The 22423-nt window shown below is 41.0% G+C and overlaps 1 long non-coding RNA gene across 1 annotated transcript in view; it reads left to right on the plus strand.

Moving 5' to 3' along the window:
- LOC123588537 overlaps positions 1–22423 on the plus strand; it is a 53245-nt gene that overhangs the window by 27985 nt on the left and 2837 nt on the right. Inside the window, exon 2 of the long non-coding RNA XR_006707899.1 lies at positions 17308–17643. This is a non-coding gene — a long non-coding RNA (uncharacterized LOC123588537). The remainder of the gene's footprint in view (positions 1–17307; positions 17644–22423) is intronic.

The raw sequence follows: 22423 nt of genomic DNA on the forward strand, positions 1-22423 counted from the left end.
CTCAAGTGGAGTTTTGGACCCTTCTCTCAACCTTATTCCTGATTAGGAAATCCTCTCCTTAATTTTGGCTACATCAGAGTAGCAAGGAACACTTAGTGAGCAACTAGACCTTCAAGTATAGCAATACATTCAGGAAAAATGCACTGAACATGTATTCCTGAAGCACACAACTTCAGTAACCCCAGGGGAACAGGTGCCCACAATCCCAGAAAGAAACAAAAAGCATAAAGTGGAGCCACCTTATCCCTTTTCCATTAGTTAAATCTTTCAGCACTGTGTTAAGGCTGTCTATGTATTATGTGAACATTCTATGGGTCTGCCTTTCAAAGGTTACGACCAGAGGTCTCCTCTGAGAGAGGAGAGGTGCCAATGAGGGCTCAGGACTCAGCCAGCTTAGGAGAGGTACTGCTCCCCTGGCCAGGATACAGCAAGAGCAGGAGACAACTTTCCAGTTGCTCAACATGGAGAAGAGCAAGATGTAAGGCAAAGAGGGCACGCACATGTATTTACCTCCTTTGATCTCTCGGTGACTTCAAGGAATGGAGACTTAGAGCAAGGATATGTATGCAATAAGGGAGGCAGGAATGTCACAATATCCCTACACAGAGCTGCATAACTGGTCTCAAAGACACAGGAGTTTAGTTTGGGAACTGGAAAAATGCAGCTGTAGTTGCTAAGTTATTTTCACCCATCCCCTCCTTCCACCTTGACATTTATTGGTCCCTTACAATTATTATAGTGACTTATGTGTCTTAGTCACTGCTTTTAGCATGCAGGTGACTACCAACTCTGATTATCTCATCCTCTATTCTCCACATGTGTTTTATTCTGTTGTCTCAGATCTTTGGCTTACTCTGCATTCTCTTGGCCCCCATGGCCTGTCTTCTTTCTGTGTGTTTTTAAGTGCCCTTCCTCCTCCTCCAAACCTAGCTATTGACTCTCTTTCTATGTATCTCCTGTTGAAGTCCAAGAGAAAGAGAATTTTATTGGGTCAAAAGAATCATCATTATCCTTCCTGGGCAATGATCTTTGCTCATAGACCCTTGTTCAACCTATAGACTGGCCAGTCTGGTCAACCTAGGGGGCAAGATCTCACCTTTGCTCCAATCAGCTTGTCCAAAGACACCAAAAACCTGTTCACAGCAGGGCAACACATACAAGAAAGCATCTAAGGTTTACTCCCCACACGGGTGGAGTGGGTTGAGTAGTTTCTTCAAAAGGAGACTATGAGAGGCACCTGGGTGGTTCAGTTGGTTAAGCGTCTGACTTCAGCTCAGGTAACGATCTTATGGTTCATGACTTCAAGTCCTGCATCAGGCTCTGTGTTGATGGTGGGGAGTCTGCCTGGGATTCTCTCTCTCTCCCTCTCTTTCTGCCCCTCCCTCCCTCTCTCTCTTTCTCTCTCTCTCTTTCTTCCCTCCCTCTCTCTCTTTCTCTCTCTCTCTTTCTTTAAATAAACAAACTTAAAAAAAGAGCACAATATATTTTTAAAAAAGAGATACTATAACTGCCATTTTGAAAAATGCTATGCTTAATGCAATGAGTTTTAGAGAAAGACAGACTTAGATTTGGATTGTAATTCTACTTAGTAGTTGCATGACCATGGGTAAATTAATCTTTCTGAGCTCATTTCCTTTCCTGGGGAAATGGGGATGGAGAACCTATGTTGTATTGATGTGTGGATTAGAGATAAATTATCTGAAGTAACTGGGGCACCTGGCTGGCTCAGTTGGTGGAGCATGGGACAACTGATCATGGGACTGTGAATTCAAGCCCCATGTTGGGTGTGGAGATTGCTTGAAAATAAAACTTTGAAAAAAATTAAAGTACTTAAAAAATAGTGGGAGCTCAGATACTCTGTAGATAGCTTTTATTCTGGTAGTGCTGCATTGGTCTGTCTGATTCAAATTCCATGGTTCCTACAGTGCCAATGTTAGTGGGAAAAAGTGCTAATAAAGTAGGTGCAAAAAAGAGCATCATTAAGAAGCATTCTGTATGCATTCTTAATTGTGTTATAAGTAAGGTCTCATCTACATCTGACTGAAAATAATAGGCAAGATTCGAGATGTTTCCTTTTTAATAGTTCAAGAAGAATGACCCTGGTTGTTAAATCTGAAATGAGAAACCAGACAAGTTTTCTTGGCTAGTCCCCTTCAACAATTCATTGAATATCTGTAATACCACTGTAGTTGTAGTAAGACTATTTGAGTAAAGACTTTGAGAAAAAATGGAGACAATTCAGAGATACATCGAGTCAGAAACCATAATGTCTGGTCACCAGCGATTTGCAATTAACTGGCTTAGATTTATGATTGATGCAACAGAAGCTATAGTCAGCCACAATCAGGAGCTATCTGGAGAGAGGCAGGAAAAAAACCCAAATATTCTATCCCAGATATGATCCCTGAGCAAGAAATATGGATGATTGATTGTCCCAGACTTCTTGCTCACTTCCCTTGACTAGCCTGGCACATACTCCATTCCTCTCCTTATTCGCAATCTCAAGATTAGATCTAGACCACCAGAGCTTCTAGCCAATTCCTTCATATGAAGAATTCCTGGATAACCTGCTTATAACAGAGCCAAGCTTTCTGACTATCAATGTGATTTCCCACAGAAAGAATCCTTTGTAGGAAGATAGCTCATGGTGATCATTTATAAATGGTTTGAATTTCATCAGATGGCTTCTCTCTACACCCAGTTTGAGACACTGGGATCAGAGATTTTATGCAGCTAATTACAGTTAATCACCCTGAAGGAATGGGTCAGGGAGGTCTTCTAGCATTGATATTCCCACTGAAGTTTTCTGATTGGACTTGGAATCTGCAGAGCCCCAAGGCTCCAACTATCAGCATCTCACATGATTCATTCAGACTTGTTGACAAATATGGCATCAGTAGTACTGACACCTGATGGCATAATTAAGAAGCCAGAGAAAGACAAATACCATATGATTTCACTCATATGCAGAGCCTAAGAAACAAAACAAACAGCCACAGAAACAGAGGCAAGCAAACAAAAAACCAGACTCTTAAATACAGAGAAAATTAGTGGTTGCCAGAGGGGAAGTGGATAGCGGGAGGGTGAAATCAGTAAAGGGGATTAAGAGGTACAAACTTCCAGTTATACAATAAATAAGTTAGGGAGATTAAAAGTCCAGCATGAGGAATATAGTCAGTAAGATTGTAATAGCATTGTTGGTGACAGATGACAGATAGTGACTGCACTTATCATGGTGAGCACTGAGTAATGAATACAATTGTTGAGTCATTACGTTGTACACTTGAAACTAATATAACATTGTATGTTAAGTATACTTCCATAAAAAAGAATATATATAATTATGTTAAATTTTAGAAAACATGTTAATTTGGTGAGGATATGTTTTGGTGAAAAATATTTTTCCCCATAGGTGATAAGGGCTACTGTTTTGGGACAACATTCTTTTTCCAGGAGGCTGCAAAGGCTCTTTTTGGTAGAAGTAAAATGAAGCAGAAAAATGAGGAGTGAAAGACTCTTTCCTTTCACTCTTTTCCTTTCCCTTCACTTTCCTTTTACTTTGATTTGTTGAGATAAACCACAAACTCCTGGACCTTGAGGAGGTGAATCCCAGACTAGACTAGCCTGAGAGACAATGCTGAAAGTTCTACCAAAAGTTCTTTTCCCAACTTAGATTTCTGATAAATGGAGTGTCTTTGGGAATGTCTTTCTGCAAGCTTGCCTAACTTTTGCATTGATTTATTGATTCAACAAATATTTATTGAGAAATACCATGTGTCTGACACTAGTCTAAGCAAACAAGACAGGAATCTCCCTATCGATGCAAATGTAGATTATATCCAGTTTTCCCTATTACAAATAGTGCTGTTAAAAATATTTTGCAATTCTTCTGCTACATTCATAGAAATGTAATAGCTGGGTTGCAGAGTATGCACATCTTCAATTTGACTGTAGAGTGGTAAATCAAGCTGTAAAGTGGCTGTGCAAATTAAGCTCCTGAAAGCAGGGTATGAATTCCCATCATTCCATATTACTGCCAATTCATACCATATGGTCAGATATTAATCTTTGCAATTTTGTAAGTATATAATGGTATTTCACTGTGGTTTGAATTTTTATTTTCTGGATTACTGGTGTGGTTGGGAATTTTTCATATATTGATTGATTATTTGGCTTTCCTTTTCTCAGATTCTCTCTTCAGGAATTTGACCCATTTTATTTATCCTTTCCTAGCTTCTGAGGGCTATATAGTTGAAAATAAGTTTTCACAGCTGTAGAGCAATCCTCCATCTTCACTTCATTCTTTAAAATACCCTTGACTATTCTTGACTGCAAGTTCTTCCATATAATATTTAGAATTAGATTTTTAAGTCCATTAAAAAAAAAAACAACATTGAGGAGTGCCTGGGTGGCTCAGTGGGTTGGGCGACCGACTTAGCTCAGGTCATGATCTCACAGTTCGCGGGTTCAAGCCCCACATCGGGCTTTGTGCTGACAGCTCAGAGCCTGAGCCTGCCTCAGATTCTGTGTCTCCCTCTCTCTGCTCCTCCCCTGCTTGCACACTGTCCCTCTCTTTCTCTATCTCTCTTTATAAAAAAGAAATAGACATTAAAATTTTTTTAAAAAACATTAAGATTTAGGCTGGTATTTTATTGACTCTATAAAATAATTTGAGCGAAATTATTATGTTTAACATACTGATTTTATAAGCCATGGTCATTATGTTTCTCTTCATATACCCATGTCTTTAATGTTTTTCTGGTTTTTTAAAACATTAGACATATAATTCACATACCATGTAACTCATCCTTTTAACGTGTGCAATTCAGTAGTTTATGTTCCCAGAGCTGTGCGGCCATCACTACTAATTCTAGAACATTCACATCACCCCCAAAAGAAATCCCATACACATAAGTGGTCACTCCCCAACTCTCCCTCTCCCTACCCTGTTTCCAGTCCCCAGCAACTTCCGATTTATTTGCTGTCTGTATAGATTTGCTTATTCTGGACATTTTATATCAATAGAGTTTTTCACTATGTGGCCTTTCGTGTCTGGCATCTTTTACTTTAGAATAATGTTTTTAAGGTTCATCCATGATGTATTAGTCCTTCATTCTTTTTTATGGACGAATAATATTCCATTGTATGAATATACCACATTTTGTTTATCAATTCATCAGTTGATGGACACTTACGTTGTTACTATTTTTATTGTTATGAATAATGCTGCTATGAATGCTGGTTTACTAGTTCAAGTTTTTTTTGAAGCACAAATATATTCACTTTTGTAAAGCCTAATTTATTTATTTTTTCTTTTGTCACTTGTGCTATTGGTGTCATATCTAAGAAACTGTACCCAATACAAGGTCAATAAACATAAAAAAATTGGTCTATTTAAATATTTGATGGATTCACTAATGGAGCCCCCTGGGTCTAGGATTTTCTTTGTGGGGAGTTTTTGATTAGTAGTTCAATCTCCTTTCTTGCTATCATTTTGTTCAGATTCAGATTTTCTATTCCTTTTGAGTCAGTTTTGGTAGTTTATGTCTTCCTAGGACTATGTCTATTTCATATAGATTATGTAATTTGATGGTATACAATTGTTCATAATATACCTTTATCATTCTTTTTATTTGTTCATTTGGTAGTTGTGTCCCCTCTTCCCCCCCCCCCCCATTTTATTAATTAGAGTCTTTTTCTATTTTTTTAAGATCTTGATTTGTCTAGTTAAAGATTAGTTGATTTTGTTGGTCTTCTCAAAGAACCAACTTTGGTTTTATTGATTTTTCTCTATTATTTTTCTATTCAGTATTTATTTCTGCTCTTATCTTTATTATTTCCTTCCGTCTGCTTGCTTTGGATATAGTTTGCTTTTTTTTTTTCTAGTTTCATTTAGATTTGCCATGAGAAGAAAAGTATTGCAAAAAATACGTTTATTTACCTATGTAGTTACCTTTACCAATGCTCTTTATTTCTTTAAGTGGATTTGAGTTATTGTCTAATATCCTTTCATTTCAGCCTGAAGGTGTCCTATAAGTATACTTGTAGGGTAGGTCTGCTAGTGGCAAAATCTCTCAGTTTTTGTTTATCTGAGAATATCTTAACTTCTCAAGGATACTTTTACTGGATATGGATTTCTTGGTTGGCATTCTTCTTTCAGCACTTTGAATATTTTATCCTACTGCCTCTAATCTACATGGCTTCTGATGAGAAGTCAGCTATTAATCTTATTTGTAATTCCTTATATATGACAAATAGCTTTTTTCTTGCTGTTTTCAAGCTTTTCTCTTTGTGTTCATCTTTCAATCCTTTGACTATGATGTGTCTATGTATAAATGTCTTACAATTTATCCCATTTGGAGTTTGTCAAACTTCTTGGGTACACAGTTTTATACTTTTCATTGAATTTGGCAAACTTTAAACTATTATTTCTTCAATTATTTTTTTCTATCATTGTCTCTTTCATGGCATTCCCATAATATGTAGGTTGGTACACTTGAGAGGGTCCCACAGGCTTGTAAGATTCTGTTCATTTTTCTTCTCCTCCATCATCATCATCTTCTTCTTCTTCTCCTTTTCCTCCTCCTCTTTCTCCTCCTCCTCATTCTCCTTCTCTTTCTTCCCCTTCTTCTCCTTCTTCCCCTTCCCCTTCTCCTTCCCCTTCCCCTTCTCCTTCTCCTTCTTCTCTTTCTCCCTCTCCCTTTCCCTCCCTCTCTCCCTCTTCTTCTTCTTCTTTTCCTTAGACTGGATAATCTTAATCTATCTTCAGGTTTACTGATTCTTTCATCTGCCAGTTCAGATCTGCTCTGAGTCCCTCTAATGAATTTTTCCATTTTTGTTATTCAGTTGTTTTACTTTTCAACTCCGGAATTTCTATTTGGTTTTTTAAACATTTTCTAATTGTTTATTGGTAATTTCTATTTGATGGGAGTATTCTCATACTTTCTTTTTACTTTAAATGTGGTTTTTGAAGTTTTTCAAACATATTTATAATAGCTGATTTAAAGTCTTTGTCTATTAAGTCTCATGTTTGGGGCCCATCAAGGACAATTTCTATTGACTGCCTCTCCTGTTTATGGCCTATACTTTTCTGTTTATTTACATATCTTGTATTTTGTTGTTGAAAACTGGGTATTTTAAATAAAGCAATGTAGTAACTTTGGAATTCAAGTTCACTCCCCTTCCAACACTTGGTTATTGTTTGGTTATTGTTAGTATTTGTTGTTTCTGTTTGTTTAGTGACTTGCCTGGACTAATTCTGTAAACCTTTTACCCTCTATCATATGTGGTCACTGAATTCTTGGCGGGGTTAGTTTAGTGAGAATTTAATGATTGGACAGAGATTTCCTTAAATGCCATAAATCAATTAGTCTCCAACCTTTGTTGTGGGACTCTATGTGTGTATTTGGGACAAATTTCAATGCTCCCATGGGCAGTTTACAACTTTGCCTTAGCTTTTTCTTCCTGCTTTCACAGAACTTCAAAGTCAACCAGAGGTGAGAGATTAGGGTGTTCTCCAGCCTTTCCTGGGCTTATGTACAGTCCTATATATACATGTGGCTTTCTAAACTCTAGGAATTTGTTGGATCTTTTCAAAGCCCTCTGTAGACATCTAACTCTTCAATATTTATTTAAAATTTTTCATTTGCTTATTATTACTCACGACTGGTAACACTGCCTTAAGCAGCTGCAATTTTGAACAATTGTCACTGACTGTTTTTGACAAATGTCCTGGATAAGGCTATTCGCACACAGAGAGCTCTGATGCAGTCAAATAAAGACAATTTCTGAAAAAAGAGCTTTTCAGTAAACTGCCAGACATATCAAATGATGACAATTCTCTGAGGATGGGGCTTTTGAGGAGCTCCAAATTAGTTCTGGTGACTTCTAGGCTTCTGGTTTTCACAGTCAGCATACTTGTGAGACTATTGCCTTTAAAGCTACAGGAGGGCTGGAAGACATGGATAGGATTAGAGCAATTTTTAAAATGACATGGAACAGGAAATTGTTCTTGAGATTCAATTGTTTTTCTTGAATTAAAGGATCCTCTGATTTAGTGCAAAGTTTAGTTGATTTCCAGAGTTCTGAATAGGTTAATTATGATTTTTTTCTCCAATGGACTAGATTTCAGAGGTTCTTATTGCCACCATCCTGAAAGTGCTTCTAGCTTGCCCCCCCTTCTTTCTCTCTCTCTGTCATCTATCTATCTGTCTATCATCTGTCATTTAAAATCTTACATATATTTTGTTAGATTTATTTCTAGGCACTTAATATTTTGTGATGTTATTATGGTATATTTTAAAAGTCTTCCAACATTACATTTCTGCTATTTGTGAATGCAATTGATTCTTGTATAATGATCCTAGACAAAACTTAAAAACCCCCAGAAAATATATTTAATAAAACTGTCTCAAAAAGAAATATAGAAACTGAATACACCTATAATCTTTATAAAAGTTGGATCAGTGTTTAAAAAAATCTATTCTTTCCCATCTTTCTTTCTCCCCACAGGATTAGGTGAATTCTACTAAATGCTATTCAATTTTTCCCATTATATAGAAAAGCAGAATGATCTTCAATTCATTTTGTAAATATCCCTTTATATTTAATAACAAAACAAAATAATAAACATATAAGTAAGGAAATTGTGACCAATCTCACTTGGGAATACAGGTGTAAAAATCCTAAGTAAAATCTATTAAAAACATATTCTAAATAACTTTAGTCTATCCTAGGAATACATTCATGGATTAACATTTTAAAATCTATTCATGTTATTTACATTAACAGATGAAATGATAAGTCATATGTTTTGGTCTGCTAGGGTTGCCATAAGAATACTGTAGACTAGGTGGCTTATGTAGCAGAAATTTATTTTCTCACAGTTCTGAAGACCAGAAGTCCAAGATCAAAGTGTCAGCAGATTTTGTTTCTCCTTGCCTACAGAAGGCCTCCTTCTTGCTGCTTGTTTACATGGTCATCTCTGTGTGTGTGCTCCTCTGGTGTGTCTCTGTGTGTTCTGATGTCTTCTTATAAAGACGCCACCCAAAGTAGATTAGGGTATCCATAATGGCCTTATTTTAACTTAACCATCTCTGGCCATTCTTTTTTTTTTTTTTTAATTTTTTTTAGCACTTTTATTTATTTAAAAAACTTTTTTTAACTTCTATTTATTTTTGAGGCAGAGAGAGACAGAGCATGAATGGGGGAGGGTCAGAGAAAGAGGGAGACACAGAATCTGAAACAGGCTCCAGGCTCTGAGCTGTCAGCACAGACACTGATGCGGGGCTTGAACTCACAGTAAGATCATGACCTGAGCCGAAGTCAGACGCTTAACCAACTGAGCCACCCAGGCACTCCTAACACTTTTATTTATTTTTGAGAGAGAGAGAGAGAGAGAGAGTGAGCTGGGGAGGGGCAGAAAGAGAGGGAGACACAGAATTTGAAGCAGGCTCCAGGTTCTGAGCTGTGAGCTGACAGCACAGAGCCTGATGCGGGGCTCTAACTCACGAGCCATGAGATCATGACCTAAGCCAAAGTTGGACACTGAACTGATTAACACTTTCTCTGGCCATTCTTTCTGGCAGCTCTCATCAATGTCAAGGTCATCCAGCCAGTCCTGTCCTTGATGGCAGAGCTCTTACATGGCTTTTACGTATGAATGGAGCAAAAAAGGAAGGGTTTCACCACCACTATGAAACTGGTTTATCTGCCGTGGAATGACTCTTCTTTCTTCCGCCCATCTGTAGCCCAAATAATATTCCATGCCTTTCATTTTACCTGGATGACAGTGCTCTTGCCTTCCTCCTCTAAAGTCCCTGGAAGTTTCTGGTTGGAATTATTATGTACTTACATGCATCATACACACACACACACACACACACACACACACACATATATTTATTCATTTTTGTTTTGTTTTGTGTTGTGAATTTAGCTTGTTGTAGTTATAAGTTTTCTGTTTTCACTAAGTAATAATTCTTTTCAGAGTAGGGACCAGATCTTTATAAAATCTATAGTATGTGTTCATAGTAGTTAATAGCTATCATTTAAATTATGAATGAGGCACCTGGGTGGCTCAGTCAGTGAAGCATCCAACTTTAGTTCAGGCCATGATCTCACAGTTTGTGAGTTCGAGCCCCACATGGGGCTCGGGGCTGACAGCTCAGAGCCTGGAGCCTGCTTCCAATTCTGTGTCTCCCTCTCTCTCTGCCCCTCCCTTGCTCACACTCTGTCTCTGTCTCTCTGTCTCTTTCTCAAAAATAAATAAATGTTAAAAAATTTATAAATACATTTATGAATACATTTATAAATGAACAAATGAATGAATGACTGAAATACAAGAGGGCTGAACACACCCTAGTTTTTGGGTGCTTCTTTGTGATGTCATGATACTAGAGGCAGGAAGAAATGCCAGAGACTCCTCTGAGCCCCAGGCATATACAATTACAACCTTGTCGATGAGGTTTCAGCTCTGCTCTCCCTCTAGGGTTTATTTTATTGAGGGATTTGTCACGTCATTAACCCCAACTCTTTTCTGAAGATGAATGTTACCCCTGTCGACCAGGGTCCTCACAATCTCTGGTATAGTTATTGAGCACAATTCCGTGTTTACTCAAATCCTATCTCTAAGTAGCCAGTAGTAAGGTGCTGATTAACAACCCTTACCGTACATGGCAATAGCACTTAATAACTTCCTCATGCTCCTGAACTTCATGTTATATTGTTTCAGCCACTAATTTTCAAAATCCCCGAGACAAGGCCTCTCCTCTGAAACATGTGCTTTGGAGCTGTTCCTTTCTGCGTACTCTTCTAGAAAAACTTACATGTGGTTTAATTCAACAGCAGGACTGAAGGGGAGACATGTTCATAATTTTTCTCCCTCTTTTCCTCCTTTGAGTCCTGTTTCTGCCAAAGCTCTTGGCCAGGATCCAGAAATGGCACATTCAATAATACCCAATGTGTTTGGGTAATATTTCATAATTACATTGTCGTTGGGAAAATTGTTGCCTTGAGAATAATTCCTTTGCATAAACAGAAAGTCTGAGGCCCATGTGCCCTTCACATTCCCCCTACTAGGGGGAGAGTGAGGTGAGAAGAAAGGAGAAGAAAGAGAAGAGAAGAAAGGAAGAAAAAGAGGAAGGAGAAGGAGAGAGAGGAATATAAAATTCGTCTGTTTGGCTTTAGTAAGGGGATGCATTAGAGGAAAATTTATGAAATGGTGAAGGAAGAATATTAACAGCTTTTAGGAACCCTGCCAATTCTAGGCTTGGAACTTATTTTCTCCAGAAGGTAAATAGAAAACCACCTCCAAGTTTCTAGATGATGGAAGGGTAAATGTTGCCTTGGGCTAGAAACTTAGGAGATGGCCCAGTCCCCTGCTGCCCCACATTCCTGAGTGATTTCCCAACAATCACTGTTCCAACATGGCTCCCTCCCTCAGACTGCTACTTTTTCCAGACCTAGCATCTTACCTGGAAGTTGGGCTCTGAGACTCAAAGAGGATGGACAATTGGGAGGCCCCAAGGAAAGGCTTCTGATGGGTGAAGAGAAGGAAGACTGATGTTAATGGCAGGTTAAATTGGGAAGGCCAATTAAATGATGGTTTCTTAGCTGTAGCCCCAAGAAGCAAGTCCACATAGGACAGGACTGTTTCTGAAGCAGCTGCTCCCCAGGTTGGGTAGAAAACACCATAGATAGTGTTCAACTAGGCTTCAGTTTCCATACCTGATTATAAGGAGCTTCATTGCACTTTAGCAGCTAGTGCATTTAGAAGGGGCTCATGCAGAACCCCACCCCCACCCCACCTCTAATTGGCTTTCATTCTAGACCTAAGTTCTTGGTGTGAGGTGCCAGAGTACATACAGCTCAGTCCCCAGGAAAATGTCATTACTCAAAAGAAGAGACATCTATTCGGGGCAATCACCAGACTAATGATCCACAGGGACCATTGCAGAGTCTGGCAAAGAAGACAGCACCATAGCACATGGGCGTGCAGCATCAGAGGTCATTGGCCGGTTATTTGTGAGCTCTGACTTAACATTGGTGACAGCAGCTTATGCACTCATCTTCCTGACGTTTCCAAACAATTTGGACTAGATCATTAGAGTGGTTTCAGCCAAGAGGAGCTTTTAGTTACAGTCTGAGATGTCATTGAAACAAGTAAAACTTATAGTTTAAAGAACTATATCCCAAACCACCATTTTCAGATGCTCATCTTCCAAACAACAACAGCAGCAGCAACAGCAATAACAACAACAGCAGCAGCAACAATATCAACAGCAACAACAAAAGTCAAACCCCAAAGCAAAAAGCCATCACATACAATGCAGCACCTCATTACATCCTCTGAAGATCTCTGCTCTCTCTCCAGCCCCCACCCAGTTGGACTGTAAGTACCAGAGGAATAGGAATTCTTGCCAGTTTTGCTCTTCATTGAATTCTTAGCACTTAGTATAGAAGCTGGAATCGAAGAGTCCCTCAAAAATTTCTTGATGAATGAGTCAGTTAATGCATTAAAAATAATTAATTAGAGAAGAAACTAAGTCAGCAAGCAAATACACAAAAACCAACAGAAGAATAAGATCTTGAAAGAGAATTTCCATCTCCATTTATTTATTTATTTATTTATTTTTAATTTTTTTTCAACGTTTATTTATTTTTTTGGGGACAGAGAGAGACAAAGCATGAACGGGGGAGGGGCAGAGAGAGAGGGAGACACAGAATCAGAAGCAGGCTCCAGGCTCTGAGCCATCAGCCCAGAGCCCGGCGCGGGGCTCGAACTCACGGACCGCGAGATCGTGACCTGGCTGAAGTCGGACGCTTAACCGACTGCGCCACCCAGGCGCCCCTCCATCTCCATTTAAAGAACAGTGCTTGACCAGGTTGAGCATGCATTCTGCTCTGCTCGTGTGTAACTTGCCATTGAATCTATGTATGGGTGGGGGTAGTCTGTTTCCCCCTCAACTCTGGGAATATTCTTAAACTTTAATATCATTTACATTCACTGATATTAGCTGTTTCAGATGACTACTGGGACAACAGGTGTTAGATGATCCTCAGTCACCTAGCCCTAACCTGTGGTGCATGGAGGAAATGATTCATATTCATTTTAATAAAGCTTTTATATTTGTGGAGGCCCTTACAGATATAAATTCAAAGGAATTTTCTCTCTGGAAGTGTACTGTTGGGCCAGAGCTATGGGTCAAATGCTCCTGCCACCATTTTCTGAATTCTCAATTTCCATCATTTCTGCTCATGATGATCTTGGGTTTTCCTGTGGGAGAAGAGAGAGGCTGACAATCCTACCTGAGGCCTGGAGCTTCACTAAGAAAAGCCAGTGGGCAGATTTTGATTGATACATTTTATAAAGCATAGGACCAGAACTTTTAGCAACTCCTTGCATCCAGCCAGAAGCAAATTCACTAAAACATGCTTGCTGTCTGAGATTCTGCCTCATTTTAACATAAGTGCATTTCTTTCTGTCTCCCTCCCTAATTCCCTGTTGTCTTTCCCAACATGAGAAGCCAATAGGTTGGGCTGGTAAAGGAGACTTTAGACCATGTTACAGCAACAGGCTGCTGAGCTGGGTAAAATGCCAACAGGACTTGATTTACAGGAACCTGGGGGGCCCCCGATAGAGCAAATCCACTCCCCCTAATTGACCTGGCTGGAATTTCTGCCACAGAGATTACAAAACTGGGAGCAATTAGGTAGAGATATTAATAGGTTCTGTCATATGAAGTATTTGTAACAAAGCCTTCAGTCGAATTCCAAAGTGAAATTTTTTACTCCTGAAGCCACAGAAGCCTTTGTTCTGGGGTTGACATCATGAAACTATTTTTAGAGTCCAAGTCTTCTTTGGAGGGGGCACCAATGGTTGGCTGTCCTTCCTTCTTGCCTCCAGGTCCCTGTGTTAACACCCCTCCTCCCAGATCCTTTTCTCCCCCAAGCTGGGCACATGGCCCAGATGTGACTGGGAAGGATGAAGGCTTCTGGAGAGTCAGCCCCCATGGGCTGCTGTCCCTGGGTGGCTCCAGACAGATGGGGAAATGATCACCACAAGACTCAGCCCAAATAGACAAATTGTCTGAAGCTCCTGGAAACTGGGGTTGGGAGTTTTGAGAGAGTGGAGGAACTCATTTATATTCTCCTGTCAAACTGAAATGGGGGACTTTTGGTTTCGCATCAACAAATAGTTCCTATAGCTTCCTTATGGATGTCTTCACTGTCTCTTTGTGTCGGACCTATTACAGGAGCAAAGATCAGAGTGAAAGAAGAGGAGAGGACCCTTAAACATAACAGCGCCACTCTGTTATTTTGTGTTTGTGTACTTCTTTGTATTTTTCATATCGATTTTATCCATCTTGTTTCATGTGATTGTCCAACTACTCTGTGTGGGACTTGGTAATCTAGAGATGGGGAAACTGAGGATTGGAGAAGAAAAATTGTTTTCCAAAGTTGGTTGAAGGACATAACAACCCAGGTTTCTCAGTTCCTATTTCAGGGTTTTCCAAGCATGCTGAGCACGCTGGCCCAGCTGGAGAAAAGCTTTCCAGGAAGAGACAATCCAAGGGAGAAGTGTTCTCTTTTGGCCTGGCCTGACCCACCACAGAAATGGCTGGGGTGGGTGACATCCTTCAAGCATGTTGGCTCTCTCCCATCCTGTCAGACTACTGGGCTGTGCAGGTCTCTTCCCATTTCTTCTTTCCTGGTGAAACTCCTGTGCTAAGTCTAAATCTCACAGAGCCCTGGGGAGTTCTTCTACATTGTCCAGGGCAGTCAGCCCCTGACACCCGAGGGCCATACAGACTTATGGGTCCAGGGCTGCTCCCTGTCTGCCTACACAGTGCTTTTGTGTGAATTAGGAAAGGCACCTCCTCCCAGCAAAGGCATTCTCCCAGGGCTTGGGAGAAGGGCCCTGACTGCATCCAGCCTTCCCTGCTTCTTTGGGTCAGTGACTTTGTGTAATGAACATGAGGAGAATAGAGCTAAGACCCCAGGCTTCCTTCCCTCCCCAAATTATAGGCACAAGGAGGCCAAGAAATCACTGCTGGGGCAGGAGTAGGCAGTTCCCTTATACAGTGCATGGCTGTACAGCCTGACTGAGGAATTCATTCCCTGTTGTTTCCCAGCCTAGAGGAGCCTTCTGAAAGAATGAGTGGTATTTCCCACCTCCTTTGAGGACAGTCAAGACTCTGTGCTCTGGAGAGCTGGACTTCTCTTGCCCCAGGGGAGAAACAAGCATGGGCTTGTGCAGGGGAGGAGTTGGCTTATCCCAGAGTGGGATCTCTCAGGTTGAAGGGAGGGGTTGCCTAAACCAAGAAAAGATGCCTAGAGTGGAAGAAGGAGGGGTGTTTGGGATCCTTGGGAGTGAAGACCCATGCTCTGCCTGTACACAGTGGCAGGCGGTGGCAGGACCTTGGACAGAATGAATGTGGAGATGTCTGGGGTGAACAAGAAGTTCATGTACTTCAGAACTATGAAGGGTTCCTGGGGCTTCCTTCTTGGCTTGGGGGAGGGGGACTGGAGCAGTCTTGGAAGGGACCGCACTGGCTTGGACTCTGAGCATCAACCTGATGACCAGCAGGTACTGAAGGCAGGAGGTACTTCCTGTTTCTTGGATCATATAAATCCTGGTTTTTGTTTTTTTAATGACCCAAAAGGATTTGAAGCTAAGCTGATTTAGGAGGCTGAGTCAGATGTAAGTTCATTTAGAGAAATAAAGAAATGAGTAGTTGCTGTACTCAAGATTTGTGGAGTAAATTCATATTGTTTACAAGCCCCAAGAGAAGCTTGCTTTCCCTTCAATCAGCCCCTAACCTCTTCCAACCAAGACTCATATATGTAGGACAGCCTCTTACCTTCATTGCACCTTTCCCAGCATAACACAGAAGGACTGTCCTTTTGAAAAGTATTTTTTTTCAAAGCAGCCATGTTTTTAAATTTTTAATCTGATTTCACATGTAAAATATTTGTGTGGCTATGAGAGAGCTCACAGAGGGATTTGCTTTTATTCCTTAGGTCCATCCAGCTTCTGGGAAAAATGGTGGTACTTCTGGTCACCCAAGACACAGATATCATGTCACAGGCTTCTCCAGAGTTTTGAGAAGTGCTAGACTAATGGGAAGATTATAGTACTTGATTAGAGTGGAGAATGGGACTTACCTCACTCTCAAAGTCAGAGGGGGCAGAGCCTGGGAAGGCAGCCCCTCTGGAAAGAATGCCTATAAATGTCCCGCATTATCTGCAAGTCTCTCTCATCATGCCACAGTCCATCTGGGCCGTTTTCCAAGACTTCTGTCTAACCTCACACCTTGACTAGGGGATAGGGGTTTCTGCCTCTCTTTTTCTTGAGTAGTAGAGGAAGCTATAGATGGCCTCTATTCTCATCAGATCTTAGATTTTAAATGGGAGGCGTTGTAAGGGAAGCAATTATTTTTTCTGCAGAGGTGAAGGCTGCATCAGATCCAAAGAAAAGAGTTACTACCCCTGACCACCTCCTTCTCCTGCTAAACATGAACCTAATTCTGAGGGTGGTTTTAAATCTGAAATAGACAGAAGTATTTCCAGTTCGATGTTCTGGTGTAAGCTCGTTCAAATATTTGTCCTTGGCCTAAACAAAGCTCAAACCAGGGTAACTTCAGGCTCACTTCAAATGTCATTAATATTTATTTTGAGCCTCTAAGACAAAGAAATGGAAGACCCCCTTAGACATTCTGTACTGTCTTAGCACCAATCTCTCCCTTACTCACTTATCTGGAAAACATGAATGGACTCGACCAAACTCTGCAGAGCAAAGACTTATCACTTCTACCTCTACAGAGCTTCAGAGCTACTGGGTCTGTTTAATCCCCTCTCCACCCAAAGGCAACATTTCTGAGCTGTCCACATGGACTTCCGTGTGGTTCCTGACCTGTTCTGCTCCTCTAGGATTGGCTGTCTTCTTCATCCACACCCTGGAGATTGATGTCCAGAGTTCTTCACTCTCTTCCCTCCATCTGTTAAACAGAGGCTGTTACTCTTTCATTAGGCCTGGCTGATGGAAGGTCCTTTCTCTTTTCTTTACCCTAAAGGTCACTCTTGAGTACCAATGGGTCCAGAGTTTTCTTGATTTCTAGGGCCACTTAGCCAGCTGGCTGCACTTTCTTCCTTTGTTGCCATTGCTCGCGGGCTCAGGGAGTTTGTTAGCCACCGCCCCCGAGCATTATCTCCAGCCAAACCTCTACTCTCTTTCAGTTTTCTCCTTTGCTCCCTCCCCCCTTTCATTTAGCACTGCACACTTTGTTCTTTCTTTCTTCCCTCCAGGCAAAGTTCTTGTGCTTCTCTGGACAATGACAGTAATCATAAGCAACCGGGGCTCCAGAATGAAGAAGAGGGGTAACAGCTTAAGAGGCAATGGAAGCATGCTACAGAAGTGCCGTCAAGGGCGTTATCAGCACCGGGCTGACTGTGCTTGCTGAATGAGGCTGGACAACGCTAAATTGTGCACAGAGTTCATCGATTAGCACAGAGAAATCCCAACAAAAAGCTGGATGTGGATGTGGATCTTGCCATGGTTGTGTTCACATGAAGTATTAAAGTGTTGAAATTTCCCTCTACACCGAAGAAGCAATGGGGGAGACTGCTGAAAATCCAACCTGTGTGAGTTTTGCCTCAATCTCTTCCAACTTTTGAAAGATGGGATAGATCATGTGGGAATGGTTGCACTGGCTTTAATTCTCTCTACCAGGGCTGAACACTATCTTGTGGGAACTGTGGGAGAAATGAAAGGAAGAGGATGTTGGGCATTGCCGGATAAAAGCCTCAGCTGCTGGGGTGTCTGGGTGAATCAGTTGGTTAAGCATCTGACTCTTGACTTTGGCTCAGGTCATGATCAAATGGTTGGTGAGTTTCAGCCTGGCATCGGGCTCTGTGCTGACAGTGCAGAGCCTGCTTGGGATTCTCTCTCTCTCCCTGGCTCTGCCCTTCCCTTGCTGGTGCACAGTTTATGCATGGTGTGCAGTGAGTTTATGTGCCTTAAGAAGGTCAAAGAGCTGAGAAGTTAGTGGTTAAGTGGGACCAGAACCCAACTCTACTATTGTTAGTACAATCTTCCTTTTTCTACTCTACCTTATGAGAGCACAGAGCTAGTTTTAGTTACCATGTCATTTCCACTAAAGAGAATAATCTTCATCCTGGAAATGGTAGAATAAATATTGACTAGAAGAAAGTAAAGCCAAAGATAAGGAATATAGAATTTCACTTTAGATCAATGTTTTAAAAATATTTATTTATTTATTTATTTATTTATTTATATTTGTTTTGAGAGAGCATGGGGAGGGGCAGAGAGAGAGGGAGAGAGAGAATCCCAAGCAGGCTCCATGTTGTCAGCACAGAGCCTGATGGGGGACTGAATCTCACCAACGGAAATCAAAAGTTGGACACCTAATGGACTGAACCACCCAGGTGCTCCCACTTCAGAGCAATTTAAGACTAAATTGTTGGGAGTTTTGCAAGAGTTCCAGATCAATCTCCTGCCAGGGTACAGAAAACATGACCCTTCCTGACAGCTGCAGCTTCAGGAAGGTTCTTTCTTCTTTTTCAAGCCATTGGTATATTTTTATATAGGACCAAGTCATTCAAACGAACAGCTAAGTTGAGGGAACCGTGTGTGGCTCAAGGTCATCCATATCCACAATAACAAACCTGGAGCACAAGACCTGCCTTCTGTGTGGCCTGGAGGAAGACCCTGCTTCCCAAAGCATGCCCTTTGTCCAGGAACATGCCACAATACCAGAATCTACTTTAAGTGATTATTCCTGAGATTTTCAAGGATTTCCTGTCTTCCAGAACTCTCTCTCTCTTCTTAAGTGTTTCAGGCAATACACATGCAGAGAAAAATTGGTGAGAGGAGATCCAGAAGGATAGGCCACCAGATAAACTTCACCCACTTCCAGTGTGCTTAGCCCAACCCTGTGTCAGGCATCCTGCTTTTTGGGAGGCCTGATATTAACAAAAACAGACTAGACAGGGCCAGACTTGCAGCAATGATGGCCAGCCCATCTGTATTGGGTCCCTGTCCCTCACCAAGGATGTGACTAACAAAGCCCATCATCCATCCTACACACTTCACATATTCCAAACTCTGAATCACCACAAACTGAGATGGTCATTGTATTAGTCAGGAATCTCCAGAAAAACAGAACCAATAGGAGGTGTGTGTGTGTGTGTCTATAGACAGAGAGAGAGAGGGACTTATTTTAGTAAATTGGCCTACATGTCCTAAGATCTATAGGGTGAATCTATAAGCTGGACGCCCAGAAGAGTTGACAATGTGATTCCAGTCTGAGTCCAGATGCCTGACAATCAGGAGAGCTGATGGTGTAGTTCCAGTCCGAGACCTGGCTCAAGACCCAGGAAAAATTGATGTTTCAGTTTCTGATGGCAAGTAAAAAGCTGATTTCCCAGTTTGAAGGCTCTTAGGCAGAAGGAATTCTCTCTTATTCCGGAGAGGAACAGCAACTTTGTTCTATTCAGGTCTTCAGTGGATTGGATGAGGCCTCCACATCAGAGAAGGCAATCTGTTTTACTCTATCTGCCAATTTAAATGCTAATCTCACTCAAAAACACCCTCCCACTAAGAGTAATGTTTGACTAAGTATGTGGGCACCAGATGGTCAAGTCAAGTTGACGTAAAATTAACCATCACAGTCTCTATTGCAATGCCACTCTATTGGAAGGGTAGGAGTGAATGGCATGTGGTGTAGCAGAGGTGAATGTGGCAAAGTGAATACTTTTTGTGCAAAAACATACAACATAAATTAGGATTTCAAGTCAAGAGACTCAGAGAACTAGAACTAGAACTGGAACTAGAACTAAAACTCTGGATTTTCAAACATATATAAACTAAGCTCCTTAGTATTGCTCTTTGTCCCAACACACACACACACACACACACACACACACACACACACAATTCTGCCACAACTAACTGATTTGCAAATCCATGAAAATATGATTGCTGTTTGAAGTCACTGAGTTTTGCCAGGCACTATTTTTGTGGCAATGGGTAACTTTTACAATTACATAAATAATAAGTGAATTCTAAGTGTGATATGTGTCATGAAGGAGAAATATGAGGAAATATGAAAATATTTAAGAGAACAACTTGACATCATCTGGAGGATTCAGGAAAGTTTTTCTGAGGAAGGAACATTTAAGCTGACACCCAAAGCCTGAGTAGAAATTAAGTAAACAATGTGATGTTGGACTGAATGGAGGAACATTCGAGGCGAGCAAACAGCAAGCATAAGGTCTTGAGGTTGGAAATGGTTAGAACACTTGAAGAACTGGAGGAAGGTCAATGTGGCTGGAACATGGAGAAAGAGATGGAAGCTAAGAGTTAGGGGATGAAGATGCAGTTGATGATGAAATGGTTGGCAGTGATCAACCATGAAGTGCTTGGGAGCAATGTCAAGCATTTTCTTCTTTTTTTTTTCTTTTCTTCTCTTTTCTTTTCTTTTCTTTTTTACTACTAATAATTGGGATTTTGTAAGTAGTTTTAAATTAGGGAATGACATGATCAGATTTGTACTTATGCAACAATTTTCAACATAGTATGAAAGATGGACAGAAGTAGGGAAAGAGTGGTGTTGGGAGGGGTGCCTGGGTGGCTCAGTTGGTTAAGCATCTGACTTCAGCTCAGGTCATGATCTCGCAGTCTGTGAGTTTGAGCCCCACATCAGGCTCTGTGCTGATAGCTCAGAGCCCGGAGTCTGCTTTGGATTCTGTGTCTCCCTCTCTTGTTGCCCCTCCCCACCTCTCTGTCTCTCTCTCTCTCAAAAATAAAATAAATATTAAAAAAAAAAGAGTGGTGTTGGGAGAGCAGATAGGAGACTCTTTTATCAGTTCCAGGAAAAGATATGTGACCTAGATGGTAGTCCCAATGGTGGAGATGGAGAAGAATATTTAGGAGATAAAGATAACAGGATTTGGCAATTAGTGAGATAAAGGCTGGGGAAGAGGCAGTGTCAAAAGCATCACCCAGGCTTCTGGCACAGATCATTGAGTAATTGGTAGATCCAATTATTGGTATGGAGTAAATTGGAGGAAGGGATATCTGAGGGAAAATTATGGGTTCTATTTTTATGGCTTTGGCAAGTGATAGCCCCTGAGCTTCAGGTTTTTATCTGTAAAATGGAAATAATATCTTTACTTGTTGAGAAGATCAAATGAGATGATGCGCAGAAAGGAACTTTGCAAATTGGAATGCACAGCTCAAAGCAGGATCTTATTGTTGTAGCAGAGATAAAAGGGATGGGAGAAACAGAAGGTTGATAAGCTGAAAGGGTAAAAGGACAGGTTGACCTGGAACTAAATTCATCTAGTCCTTTTGGAAAAAAAAACAGTGAAGGGGAAAAGAACCGAACTTTGAGACCTCATCCGAGATGTTCTTTTGTAACCAGCTGCAGACCCTAGGTCCCTGGTGGCCCTGCCGTTTGTAATTGCTACAGGCTGGGAGCAGAGAACTGTTCCCACTCCTGACTACCACCATTAGGACACACTGTCCCCATTAGTACAAATCTGGACAAGTCTTCTGTGCACCATGGAAAATCCTTGAGGTTAGACCCTGCTGGTGAAAATCTGCAGTGGGGTGGGCATGGGAGCCAAGAGACTGATGAAATCCTGCTGTTTAGGATTATACAACTTTAACCTGCTTAAAGTATAACAGTATGGGCTGCTTGCTGTGCTCCACAAACCACAGAGTTTCTTGTGAGGCCAATCAATGATAATTTTTATTTATTTAAAAACATTCATTGACCTACCCTTGCCATATTCTGCCCAATTTCAGCAAATGAAATTACTGTTCATGTAGTTCCTGAGGTCAAAAACATAGGGGTCCTTAATTTATCATTCTTTTGCCCCCCACTTCCCATACATCATTAAGAACAACCAAGTCTATCTCTAAGACATACCCTAAATGCCCCCGTCTCCCCATACCCACTGCCATGACTCAAAATATTTTCATCTATCAGAACTACAGGAGATATTGTCCCCCAATCAATTTTCAAATAACAGCTCACACTATTTTTAAAAATATGAGTAGTCTACTTCACTCATCTGCTTAGAAGTCCCCACTAAATCTAGAATAAAATCCAAATTCCTTGCTATGGCCCACAAGACCCTGCATGATCCAGACCCTGTTCACCCCTCCCTTTTTTTTTTATTTTGAGAGAAAGAGAGAGAGAGAGAGAGACAGAGAGAGAGAAAGAGAGAGAATGCATGGAAGGGGCAGAGAGGGAGGAAGAGAAAGAATCTCAAGCAGGCTCCACGTTCGGTGCAGGCCAGACTTGGGGCTCAATCTCAGGACCATGAGATAGGACCTGAGCCAGTATCAAGAGTCAGATGCTTAAGCTGACTGTCACCCAGGCTCCCCTTACCT

This window comes from Leopardus geoffroyi, chromosome B1 (genome assembly GCF_018350155.1).
Source record: "Leopardus geoffroyi isolate Oge1 chromosome B1, O.geoffroyi_Oge1_pat1.0, whole genome shotgun sequence".
NCBI classification, from domain to species: domain Eukaryota; kingdom Metazoa; phylum Chordata; class Mammalia; order Carnivora; family Felidae; genus Leopardus; species Leopardus geoffroyi.